This window comes from Zootoca vivipara, chromosome 16 (assembly GCF_965207765.1).
Source record: "Zootoca vivipara chromosome 16, rZooViv2.hap1.1, whole genome shotgun sequence".
Taxonomy (NCBI): Eukaryota; Metazoa; Chordata; class Lepidosauria; order Squamata; family Lacertidae; genus Zootoca; species Zootoca vivipara.
The window spans coordinates 42,228,383-42,235,882 of NC_142599.1; positions in this window are offsets into that span (position 1 = coordinate 42,228,383).

Genomic DNA, 7,500 nt, shown 5'->3' on the forward strand with positions numbered 1-7,500 from the left:
CCGAAGCGTACGACGCAGCGCGCCTGCCCTGCCGCAGTGGGTCCACACTGACCGGGGAGCGCGGTTGGGTCGTCTTCTGCGGTTCTCCAGAGGGTCCTGAAAACCCTGTCGCCAATAATCTGCAGGCGCCTGCCGTCCCGACCCGGCATCACGGGCCGGTGGCTGAGCCGCCGGCGCCGCCGCTCCGACAAGACGGCGCCGCCTCGGAAGCCCCTCCTTGGGGCTGCTGCGAATTCACTCCGATAGGTGGCGTCCGCGGCTCCCCTGCCGTGCCGGTCTACCCGTAGAAACCTATAGGACCCACACCTTCCGCTTAGTCGATGGAGGTTTGAGCCCTAGCCTCCTGCGGTACCAGCTTGACCGCCACTAGGGGCGCTGCTGCTCGGTAACAACTTGAGTTGTTGCAAAAGAAAAAGAGGAAAGCAGAAACCGCTCGCTCGCTCGCTCCCTTTCTTGGGTAGAAGGGACGACGGGTAGCCCGGTCTACCCATAGATGAGTCAGGAGACGGCGGCTCTCTGCACCATCAGGCCCCCGTTCTGCCGGTCTACCTGCCCCCCCACCCAAACACACACACAAACAACCAAAAGGAAGAAGGGACGGCCGGAAGTAGGGACGGCCGGCCGGCCAGCCAGCGACAGAAGGAGCGGTCCGGTGGGACTGGAAGCATTGCCCAGGCTGGGACGTCCCGGTCTACTCGCCGGAGAGGCTGGCGCTTCCGGTCTACCCGGAGAAAGCAAGTCTTCCCGGTCTACCCGCCGGTTGCCCCGGTCTACTCGCCGGAGAGCCTGGGGCTTCCCGGTCTACCTCCCCGAAAGCACGGCCTCCCGGTCTACCAGGCGGAAGCTGGCAGCGTTGCCCGGTCGACGGGCCCTTGGTTCCACTCCGGTCTGCTCGCCGGAGAGTCTGGGGCTTCCCGGTCTACTTCCCCGAAAGCAAAGCCGCCCGGTCTACCCGCCCTTCCGCGCCGGTTTCCCCGGTCTACTCGTCGGAGAGGCTGGGGCTTCCCGGTCTACTTCCCCGAATGCAAAGCCTCCCGGTCTACCCGCCCTTCCGCGTCGGTTGTCCCGGTCTACTCGCCGGAGAGGCTGGGGCGTCCGGTCTACCCGGAGAAAGCAAGTCTTCCCGGTCTGCCCGCCGGTTGCCCCGGTCTACTCGCCGGAGAGTCTGGGGCTTCCCGGTCTACCTGAGAGAAAGCAAGGCCTCCCGGTCTACTCGCCGGAGAGCCTGGGACGTCCCGGTCTACCTGAGAGAAAGCAAGTCTTCCCGGTCGACTCGCAAGGGCGCCGCTTGCCCCGGTCTACCCGCCGGAGAGGCTGGGGCTTCCCGGTCTACTTCCCCGAAAGCAAAGCCTCCCGGTCTACCCGCCCTTCCGCGTCGGTTGCCCCGGTCTACTCGCCGGAGAGGCTGGGGCGTCCGGTCTACCCGGAGAAAGCAAGTCTTCCCGGTCTACCCGCCGGTTGCCCCGGTCTACTCGCCGGAGAGTCTGGGGCTTCCCGGTCTACCTGAGAGAAAGCAAGGCCTCCCGGTCTACTCGCCGGAGAGCCTGGGACGTCCCGGTCTACCTGAGAGAAAGCAAGTCTTCCCGGTCGACTCGCAAGGGCGCCGCTTGCCCCGGTCTACCCGCCGGAGAGGCTGGGGCTTCCCGGTCTACTTCCCCGAAAGCAAAGCCTCCCGGTCTACCCGCCCTTCCACGTCGGTTGCCCCGGTCTACTCGCCGGAGAGGCTGGGGCGTCCGGTCTACCCGGAGAAAGCAAGTCTTCCCGGTCTACCCGCCGGTTGCCCCGGTCTACTCGCCGGAGAGTCTGGGGCTTCCCGGTCTACCTCTCCGAAAGCAAGGCCTCCCGGTCTACCCGCCCTTCCGCGCCGGTTTTCCCGGGCTACTCGCCGGAGAGGCTGGGACGTCTGGTCTACCCGGAGAAAGCAAGTCTTCCCGGTCTACCCGCCGGTTGCCGCGGTCTACTCGCCGGAGAGTCTGGGGCTTCCCGGTCTACCTCCCCGAAAGCAAGGCCTCCCGGTCTACTCGCCGGAGAGCCTGGGACGTCCCGGTCTACCTGAGAGAAAGCAAGTCTTTCCGGTCGACTCGCAAGGGCGCCGCTTGCCCCGGTCTACCCGCCGGAGAGGCTGGGGCTTCCCGGTCTACCTCCCCGAAAGCAAGGCCTCCCGGTCTACTCGCCCTTCCGCGTCGGTTGCTCCGGTCTACTCGTCGGAGAGGCTGGGACGTCTGGTCTACCCGGAGAAAGCAAGTCTTCCCGGTCTACCCGCCGGTTGCCCCGGTCTACTCGCCGGAGAGCCTGGGACGTCCCGGTCTACCTGAGAGAAAGCAAGTCTTCCCGGTCGACTCGCAAGGGCGCCGGTTGCCCCGGTCTACCCGCCGGAGAGGCTGGGGCTTCCCGGTCTACTTCCCCGAAAGCAAAGCCTCCCGGTCTACCCGCCCTTCCGCGTCGGTTGTCCCGGTCTACTCGCCGGAGAGGCTGGGGCGTCCGGTCTACCCGGAGAAAGCAAGTCTTCCCGGTCTACCCGCCGGTTGCCCCGGTCTACTCGCCGGAGAGTCTGGGGCTTCCCGGTCTACCTGAGAGAAAGCAAGTCTTCCCGGTCGACTCGCAAGGGCGCCGGTTGCCCCGGTCTACCCGCCGGAGAGGCTGGGACGTCCGGTCTACCCGGAGAAAGCAAGTCTTCCCGGTCTACCCGCCGGTTGCCCCGGTCTACTCGCCGGAGAGTCTGGGGCTTCCCGGTCTACCTCCCCGAAAGCAAGGCCTCCCGGTCTACTCGCCGGAGAGCCTGGGACGTCCCGGTCTACCTGAGAGAAAGCAAGTCTTCCCGGTCGACTCGCAAGGGCGCCGGTTGCCCCGGTCTACCCGCCGGAGAGGCTGGGGCTTCCCGGTCTACTTCCCCGAATGCAAAGCCTCCCGGTCTACCCGCCCTTCCGCGTCGGTTGCCCCGGTCTACTCGCCGGAGAGGCTGGGGCGTCCGGTCTACCCGGAGAAAGCAAGTCTTCCCGGTCTACCCGCCGGTTGCCCCGGTCTACTCGCCGGAGAGTCTGGGGCTTCCCGGTCTACCTGAGAGAAAGCAAGGCCTCCCGGTCTACTCGCCGGAGAGCCTGGGACGTCCCGGTCTACCTGAGAGAAAGCAAGTCTACCCGGTCGACTCGCAAGGGCGCCGGTTGCCCCGGTCTACCCGCCGGAGAGGCTGGGGCTTCCCGGTCTACTTCCCCGAATGCAAAGCCTCCCGGTCTACCCGCCCTTCCGCGTCGGTTGTCCCGGTCTACTCGCCGGAGAGGCTGGGGCGTCCGGTCTACCCGGAGAAAGCAAGTCTTCCCGGTCTGCCCGCCGGTTGCCCCGGTCTACTCGCCGGAGAGTCTGGGGCTTCCCGGTCTACCTGAGAGAAAGCAAGGCCTCCCGGTCTACTCGCCGGAGAGCCTGGGACGTCCCGGTCTACCTGAGAGAAAGCAAGTCTTCCCGGTCGACTCGCAAGGGCGCCGCTTGCCCCGGTCTACCCGCCGGAGAGGCTGGGGCTTCCCGGTCTACTTCCCCGAAAGCAAAGCCTCCCGGTCTACCCGCCCTTCCGCGTCGGTTGCCCCGGTCTACTCGCCGGAGAGGCTGGGGCGTCCGGTCTACCCGGAGAAAGCAAGTCTTCCCGGTCTACCCGCCGGTTGCCCCGGTCTACTCGCCGGAGAGTCTGGGGCTTCCCGGTCTACCTCTCCGAAAGCAAGGCCTCCCGGTCTACTCGCCGGAGAGCCTGGGACGTCCCGGTCTACCTGAGAGAAAGCAAGTCTTCCCGGTCGACTCGCAAGGGCGCCGCTTGCCCCGGTCTACCCGCCGGAGAGGCTGGGGCTTCCCGGTCTACTTCCCCGAAAGCAAAGCCTCCCGGTCTACCCGCCCTTCCACGTCGGTTGCCCCGGTCTACTCGCCGGAGAGGCTGGGGCGTCCGGTCTACCCGGAGAAAGCAAGTCTTCCCGGTCTACCCGCCGATTGCCCCGGTCTACTCGCCGGAGAGCCTGGGACGTCCCGGTCTACCTGAGAGAAAGCAAGTCTTCCCGGTCGACTCGCAAGGGCGCCGGTTGCCCCGGTCTACCCGCCGGAGAGGCTGGGGCTTCCCGGTCTACTTCCCCGAAAGCAAAGCCTCCCGGTCTACCCGCCCTTCCGCGTCGGTTGTCCCGGTCTACTCGCCGGAGAGGCTGGGGCGTCCGGTCTACCCGGAGAAAGCAAGTCTTCCCGGTCTACCCGCCGGTTGCCCCGGTCTACTCGCCGGAGAGCCTGGGACGTCCCGGTCTACCTGAGAGAAAGCAAGTCTTCCCGGTCGACTCGCAAGGGCGCCGCTTGCCCCGGTCTACCCGCCGGAGAGGCTGGGGCTTCCCGGTCTACTTCCCCGAAAGCAAAGCCTCCCGGTCTACCCGCCCTTCCGCGTCGGTTGTCCCGGTCTACTCGCCGGAGAGGCTGGGGCGTCCGGTCTACCCGGAGAAAGCAAGTCTTCCCGGTCTACCCGCCGGTTGCCCCGGTCTACTCGCCGGAGAGTCTGGGGCTTCCCGGTCTACCTGAGAGAAAGCAAGTCTTCCCGGTCGACTCGCAAGGGCGCCGGTTGCCCCGGTCTACCCGCCGGAGAGGCTGGGACGTCCGGTCTACCCGGAGAAAGCAAGTCTTCCCGGTCTACCCGCCGGTTGCCCCGGTCTACTCGCCGGAGAGTCTGGGGCTTCCCGGTCTACCTCCCCGAAAGCAAGGCCTCCCGGTCTACTCGCCGGAGAGCCTGGGACGTCCCGGTCTACCTGAGAGAAAGCAAGTCTTCCCGGTCGACTCGCAAGGGCGCCGGTTGCCCCGGTCTACCCGCCGGAGAGGCTGGGGCTTCCCGGTCTACTTCCCCGAATGCAAAGCCTCCCGGTCTACCCGCCCTTCCGCGTCGGTTGCCCCGGTCTACTCGCCGGAGAGGCTGGGGCGTCCGGTCTACCCGGAGAAAGCAAGTCTTCCCGGTCTACCCGCCGGTTGCCCCGGTCTACTCGCCGGAGAGTCTGGGGCTTCCCGGTCTACCTCTCCCAAAGCAAGGCCTCCCGGTCTACCCGCCCTTCCGCGCCGGTTTTCCCGGGCTACTCGCCGGAGAGGCTGGGACGTCTGGTCTACCCGGAGAAAGCAAGTCTTCCCGGTCTACCCGCCGGTTGCCGCGGTCTACTCGCCGGAGAATCTGGGGCTTCCCGGTCTACCTCCCCGAAAGCAAGGCCTCCCGGTCTACTCGTCGGAGAGTCTGGGACGTCCGGTCTACCCGGAGAAAGCATTTCTTCCCGGTCTACCCGCCGGAGGGGCTGAGGCTCCCCGGTACCAGCTCAGCCGCCACTAGGGGCGCCGTCCCTTCACAACTCTCGGTTAGAGTGCAGTGAGTGGCCCATTTGAATGAAACGCCCGGTCGACCCGCAGGGGCATTAAGGGAGAAAACACTTGGTGTGCCTTTTCGGGGGGGGGTGGAGCACACGGCATGGCTTCCCTTGCGTACGGGGTAGACACAGACACGGGGATACAGAGAGACAGACAGCAAGACAGTAACCATTTGACAAGATTGTTGTCGTTTAGTCGTGTCCGACTCTTCGCCATGCACTCCTGTCTTCCACTGCCTCCCGCAGTTTGGTCAGACTCCTGTTGGTAGCCACGAGAACACCTTCCAACCTTATCTGGTCCTCTGTCGTCCCCTTCTCCTTGTGCCTTCCATCTTTCCCAACGTCAGGGTCTTTTCCAGGGAGTCTTCTCTTCTCGTGGGGTGGCCAAAGTATTGAGGCCTCAGCTTCAAGGATCTTACCTTCCAGTGTGCACTCAGGGCTGAATGGATCCCATCCGAATGAAACACCCGGTCAACCCATTACAGCAATGGGAACTGGGGTTCGTAGAGGACAGGCGTTCGGACGACCCTTCTTTACGGGGGACCACGCAACGGTGCGAGTCAGTGGGCTGGATGGGGTATATTCTTGCAGCAGTAGCACCTTAGAGAGGAACTAGGTTTGTCATCGCTACGAGCTTTCGTGTGCCTGAAGAAGTGTGCATGCTCACGAAACCTCATAGCGATGAAAAACTTAGGTGGTCTCTAAGGTGCTTCTCTCTCTCTCTCTCTCTCTCTCTCTCACACACACACACACACACACACAGAGAGAGAGAGAGAGAGAGAGAGAGAGAGAGAGAGAGAGAGAGAGAGACATATAAAAATACACCCACGTCCTTGCTTGCGGGGGACAGAGACAGACACAGAGAGACGGACCCAAAATATATCAAAAAGAGAGAGAGACCCAGGCAGGCCAGGACACACAAACACATACACAAACGCACAAACCCCCATTTCGACTGCATGGACGCACGCAGAATAACAACAACAGGGACAATATCGAACGCACGCACGCAACGCGGAACAAACTTGTTTGCGAGGGAGGGAGACGGAAAGACACAAGATATCTCTCTCACGCTGGCATACACTGAAACAGAGCATGTGCTTGTGCCGAGGAGACAGAGAGAGGACAGGAATCAAATACACCTCGCACTCGCACTCAAGTGTGCAGGGGAGACAGAAATGGACACAAAATCTCTCTCTCTCTCTCTCACACACACACACACAACACACAAACAAAGAAAACACAAAACAAAACTCTTTTGCGGGGGAGGGAGACTGAAAGACACAAAATATCTCTCTCATGCAAGCATAGACTCAAACAGAGCATGTGCTTGTGTGGGGGAGACACACACACACACACACACACACAGAGAGAGAGAGAGAGAGAGAGAGAGAGATGGACACAAGTATCACTCTCTCTCTCTCTCTCTCTCTCTCTCTCTCTCTCTCTCTCTCACACACACACACACAGGCCAGACAGACAGACAGACAGACAGACACACACACACAAAGACGGCCCACCCAAGTGGGGGGGGGAATGGCCGCGCTGCCTACCTAGCTATCCGCTGGCCACACGGGGTCGCCCCAGTGCTCCTAAATCAAGTGACAGGCGCCGTCTGTCTGGTAGATCCCAGAGACCTTTATAAGCAAAGGTCCCGGCGTTGTGCCGGTCTACCCGGTGGGTGGGAGGGAGGGAGGGAGGGAAAGGCCTGCCTGCCTGCCTGCCTGCCTGCCTGCCTGCCTGCCTGCCTGCCTGCCTGCCTGCCTGCCTGCCTGCCTGCCTGCCTGCCTGCCCGCCGCAGACCTTCATAAGCAAAGGTCCCGGCGTTGTGCCGGTCTACCCGGTGGGTGGGAGGGAGGGAGGGAGGGAAAGGCCTGCCTGCCTGCCTGCCTGCCTGCCTGCCTGCCTGCCTGCCTGCCTGCCTGCCTGCCTGCCTGCCCGCCGCAGACCTTCATAAGCAAAGGTCCCGGCGTTGTGCCGGTCTACCCGGTGGGTGGGAGGGAGGGAGGGAGGGAAAGGCCTGCCTACCTGCCTGCCTGCCTGCCTGCCTGCCTGCCTGCCTGCCTGCCTGCCTGCCTGCCTGCCTGCCTGCCTGCCTGCCTGCCTGCCTGCCTGCCTGCCTGCCTGCCTGCCTGCCTGCCTG